At 40.0% G+C, this 6,000-nt stretch overlaps 1 protein-coding gene across 1 annotated transcript in view; it reads left to right on the forward strand.

Annotated features, from left to right (window-relative positions):
• Positions 1-6,000, forward strand: part of myo3a (myosin IIIA) — a gene marked incomplete at both ends in the record, with an annotated part of 57,623 nt that overhangs the window by 13,939 nt on the left and 37,684 nt on the right. The gene's annotated exons all lie outside the window — the stretch shown is intronic.

Raw genomic sequence — 6,000 nt, forward strand, 5'->3', positions numbered from 1 at the left:
CATTATTTTTCTCAGACTGTCTGTCTGAATATACCGGTATTCACTGTTTGTCTGAAATGCTCCATTTTAGCACCTGTCTCTTTAAGCCCCCCCTCCCAAAAAGGCCCAGTTTCTGTATCTCTGCGCCATCATTGCAGCTGCAGAATGACTGTAACTGCACTGTACATTTGTTTTTGTGACTTACTGGCCTTTTACTGCAGAAAAGGGAATGTGTTGTTGCTGTGTTAGTGGTTATGAAGATCTGCCACAGCACAGGATTGATCTGCAGTGCAGCTCAGTGTATCTATAACAGCTACTTGAGCTGTCAAAGGTGCCTTTGAGAAAGAACTGGTAATGTCCCGTTTGATGAGAGTGGAAGTTACATACCTGCTGGTAAATGTAAAAGAAAAACAAGTCTAGCATAGGTCTTGATTAGGGTTGGTTAGATAATCAATCTTATCAAATCTTATTAAAGATATTGTCCCAGATATTAAGCAATTATACAAAATATATCAAGAATCCTCTGTCCTGTGTGTCTGAGATAAATTCAGTTTTTGAGTCAATATAGTGCCTTGCTTTTCATGTCAAGTTGTTTTTTTTCATGCAGTTGCATACACAATTGCACACAAACCCATCATACAAATCTGAATAACTGAATATATTGTGTAACTAATGGTCACTGAACTAATGTAAAGCTAACTGATGTGAAGAAAAAGGGCCTAATCCACTCAAACCACACTCTAATGTCCGACATCTTCAAACAATTTGCAGTAATGCAAATCATTTTCAATAAATTTCAAGGTTTAAATTAGTGCTGTCAAACGATTAAAATATTTAATCACGATTTATCGCATTAATGTCTTAATTAGTTAGTTAGTTTTTCTCATTTTAATGCTCTTATAAACATGGAAAAGTGGATTTGCTTGCTTTATGCAAATGTTTTTTTTAATTATTATTATTTAAAAACAACATTGGCAAACCGGGCGATACAAAATCAAATTATAAAGTGCACATGTCAGGTAGGTTTGCTTTGAACATAGCAGTCAGGCTACTGCTCTTTATTCAACAGAGGCTCATTAACCCAGCCTCTTATTTCAGAAAGAATGAGCTGTAAACAAGGTTACCAATAAAAAGGTAAGCCTACTACTTCTTTGCTTTGAGCCAGTTACTCAAACAAGCTCGCTTCTTTTGTACAACATGCCCAGACACTGAAAACAACCTTTCAGAAAGTGCTGATGTTGCCGGTGATGTTGCCCTTCATGTGTGCTCCATCTCTCCTGGGAACAGTCATCCATGCCAGTAAGACACTCTGCCTTGTGGTGCTCCAGACATTGCATCCATATCATGCGTCTCGTGCTCAACATCAAGTCAAACGTAACGTGTCTGCTACCCTTTGGCCGGCTCAAGCCCAAACAGCGTGCCTGTTGTTTTGTTTCTGTTCTAGCTAGATCTGGTGTGGTGTTGTAGTTTTTAGTTGTTGCAACAGAGTGGGAAAAAAATTATCACAGTGTGCTCGGCCAAAAAGAACGTTAATCTTGCGCTAAAAAAATCCAATTCAATTCAAATCGATTTTATTTATAGTGGCAAATCATAACAAAAGTTATCTCAGGACACTTTACAGAGTAGGTAAAGACCACACTCTATGACTTATTTATGATTTACATAGACCCAACAATTCCCCCGTAGAGTACGGTGGCAACAGAAACCTTCCCTATAACAGGCAGGAACGTCATAGAGACCCAGCTCTGTGGAGGATGGACATCTGTCTGCACAGAGGAAGAAAAGGAGAGAGAAAGAGAGATAAGACAGACAGATGGACAGAGAGAGACAAAGACAGACACAAAGACCGACAGAGACACTTCCAGAGATGCAAGCAACCACAAAGTAACAGTGACTATAGAGATGGCTAAAGTAATGTGAATATGACTTACAAGTGATGGCAGGTAATACAGCAGAACAGCAAGAAACAGGCACAGCTAGAGTGACAGAACATGGCAATGATAATAACGATGGTGGCAAACATAGAGTTGAATTAGTAACATGCATTGACGAGACATGAATGATACAAACAGAGAGAAGAGAAGCTCAGAGTATCAGGAACAGGATTATCCCCCGGCAGACTAGGCCTATAGCAGCATCATTAGGCAGAACAGAAACGTCTTAAAAATAACAACATAGCTGAGGGCTCGCAAACCCTAGCCGTAAGCTTTATCAAAGAGGGAAGTTTTAAGTTAACCGACAGCACTAATTTAAATACACTTGAAACATGGCCTACCCACCACTCGATATTACTAGTTTAGTTACAAATCAAAGAAAATCTTAAAAGCAAGAAGTAATGTTGCAGAATCAGTGCAAACTTTCACTGTCGTCATAGTTTCAAAGACATCACGAAAGGCTTTAAGGTCTCACACAAGATACTGCACATCTGAGATGATTTATTTGAAGTTATTACAGTGGAGGCATCACAAACATCTACACACGGTTGTTGTGATCTAGAGATTTAATTTGCTTTAGAACATCTTATCAAGTATTTAGTGTTTCTCCAGCTAAACCTGTAACGGATTTCTAAGATAAAAAGTGTGCAGTATCTCTGGATGTGCGGGAAGAAATGTGTTGCATAGACACACTGCAAAGTTTCAACTCTTGAGAACCAGATAGGAGGAAATTACATTTAAAGTTGTTGCATTATCAACAATGAATCATTGCTGCTTTAATTTTGATAACCTAAGAGTAATTGCTGTTAAACAATTGGACCATCACCACAACAAGGTTTTAGCTTCTATGTTAGCATATCCACTGCTATCTGCTCTTATCATTCTGCTTGCTATTCAAAACAAATGTGTGTACTGTAGGGATGGAGAGCAAAATGAGAAACACTCTCTTTGCAACAGGAAACAGTGGGGGAGGACATAGCACCATCAAAGATAAGGGAAATGTAGGGATAGAGGTACGAATTGGAGGTGAGAAATGATGCCCAAAGCAGCTGAGTATAATAATATATAATAATCTATAATATGCCATGAAAACATTGAACTCTCATTAGTACTATGCTTCACTTTGTCTACCCTATATCACGGTGTAACGAAACTACAAGTGAAATAACGAAAAAAAACAAAATTTCATTCCCCGGAGGAATGAGTGAAAAGCATCCTGATTGACGTGAAACAAGTCCTGTTTCCATGCACATATTTTTATGCGCTTCAGAAAAGCTGAATAGAAATAGAAAAAAATGATAAAACATTTGCGGCTTTTGCTAAGTGAAGGAGTGGGTCATCCTCCATTTGAGAGATCGGCGGTTCGATCCCTAGCTCCCCCTGTCATCATGTGAAAGTGTCCTTGAGCAAGACACTGAACCCCGAATTGCTCTCCGTGCTGCGCATGGGTGTGTAAATATGGTGTGAATGGTTAGATTAGATGGTTTGTAGATGTCCACTGCCATCAGTGTGAATGTCTCTGTGAATGGGTGAATGTGACAAGTAGTGTGAAAGCGCCTTGAGTAGTCAGAAGACTAGAAAGGTGCTATAGAAGACAAGTCCATTTACCATTCGTTTGAGCTGGTTTTTGCCTTTATCGAAAAAGAACTGATGCACTAAATGGGATATGGAAAACTTTTCCAAATTAATTCTGACGTAGCGAACATTTAACTCCCATTGTTTGATGATTTGTTTCCGCTGTTGGCGTATTCACAGATATTCCCATACAGTGTCGTCGTCTTCAGATAGCATGAAACATATAAGAACAATCTGAAGTTTCCCAGTTGAAACAAATTCTAAGACTTCTCTCTCTTTTGTTTCCAGTTAGCAACCTTTACTTGTTTACGAGTGAATTTCTTCCATGTGAGGCAGAGAGCTCCAACTTCTGATGAAACTACACTATAGCCCAGTTTATTCAGTATTTATTTAGTACAGACATTTATCATCCCCAGAGGATCGTACTGACTTTGGAAATCCCCTCATTTTTCCTCTAGCACTACCATGAGATTGATGTTTTAGTTTTTTAGAGATGTGTTGTCACAACTATCACATTGATTTCCATATAATTTGGTACATACATTCATGGTGCCCAGAGGATGAGTGATAATGATTTTGATTGAAGGATTTTGGTTCGTCTTTGTAGTTTTGAGTGAAATTCACGCTGACGTTTGCATTAAGCTAAACAGCGAGCCGCTGGCATGGCTGTAAGTCTTGTTTCACTTCTAAATTGTTGCATGTGGAGTTTTGGTCGAAAACTGTAACACAGACATGCAATACACACATGATTTACATTTAAATGGAAAAATCGGAATTTCTCAGCTTTCAAGTACCAACTGAGCAGAACTGAGCCGATCAAATGTGAACTTTGACAATTAAAACATTTTTTGTCTGCAAGCCTTTAACATTGCTGACAGTTGCATTTTCTAGCAGATATTGGTGATGACGGCATCAGAAAGGTAAAAATACAGGAGTAGTGATTTAGAAATAACCCGTCGTCAAAAATAAACAGTGGCAAAAAACGGCGAAAAAAAGAAGCCGACTCGTGCTCGCTTCGACGCTACACGCAGGAACTGCGTCACGCTGTGATTAATGGTTCTTCATGTGGAGGGGTGCACACTACACTAAGCAGCTGAAGAGATAAAGCCCCCGCAGTGACTCATCACCAGCAGAGAAACAAAATAGCAAAGAGATGGACCCAAAAGAGGCAGTGGAAGAATGAGAGGCGCTGTTCGTTCATGGGCCTCTCATGAATATTCTAATTGACAGCGTTATCTCTGTGATGATTATTAAGTGTGGCCCACCGGGCTCCACTTCGGACTAATGTAGTGGAAAGAGTGGGGCTGGGAGAGCTTTAATAGGGAGCCCTTTGTCTTTCTGTATCGTCACATACGTATTCTTTATGTATATTGTAGCAGACGTGTGTGTGTGTGTGTGTGTGTTTGATTGAACTATGGGTTTGTTCTCACTAATGTGGGTTGAAGTGTTGCTATAGTGGTTTGGTGACAGCATGTGATTGTCCCTGTTTGTGCAGCCTTGTGCATATATCTCCTCCTGCACATGCTTCTAATCTCTTTCCATGTTTGCCACAGAATGGTTTTCCTCTGCATTGCTCAGCTTCACCCCTGCCTTTAACCCACCAGCAGCTATGAAGTCGTCAAAAACGGATGCACAGAATGAGCTTTTACAGGAAAAAATTGCGAGAAACACATTTACGTTGTGTAACGTGTTCATGTTTTGAAAAGACTTAGGTACTTTGCTGGTACGTAATTACAGAAATTACCCTTCAAAGCTTTGATCATAAAGTCTACACTTTCTGCAGAAAATCAGAGACATATTTTGGAGAAACTGTGTGATTCAGATTCACATAGAATAATGCCCGAACTGCTGCACAAGACGAGGACATTGTTCTGCAACAGCACGCATCAGTGGATCACCTTTTGTTTGTGGGTAGCTGCTATTGTCTCGAGGCTCTGCTTTTGTCCTGTTTGCTGCTTGAGCTGAGCCAGCCCTGGGATACATTACAGTGTGGCGTGACGATGATTTGTCTGGACTGGACTGAAGTCATGATTGTGGGTCAGCATGTTCCTTGTCAGGCTTTATACCGCACATTAACACACCCCCATAAGGACACACAAGCCCTCTCTGTCACTCTGCAGTCCCATTTCTGCTGATTTTATCCGTTTCTGATGGTATTGCTGCAACATGACTTTCTCATATTTTTACATATGTGAATAAAGCTAGCTAACATAAGCTAATAAATCACTTTTATTCACAGTATCTTGTTCTGAGAGACGGTGAAATGTCGTCTTCAGCTGCCAGAGCCTGTTCACAGCTGAATTGTATTCAGATGTTATTCTTGAAATGCCTGCTGAAAACACCTGCAGTCACATCAGAATTTGTAATTCAAAGCAATCTATCATTTGAAGGGGAAACAAATATTGCAGCTTGTGTTTTGTTTTCCTCCTTGTCACTATAGTGACAACTCTATCAGTGGGATACGGGAAAGCTCTGAGATCCATCCAGCCTCATATCAGTTGAGCGGCACCCC

The sequence above is a fragment of the Echiichthys vipera genome, assembly GCF_963691815.1.
Source record: "Echiichthys vipera genome assembly, chromosome: 21".
NCBI lineage: Eukaryota > Metazoa > Chordata > Actinopteri > Perciformes > Trachinidae > Echiichthys > Echiichthys vipera.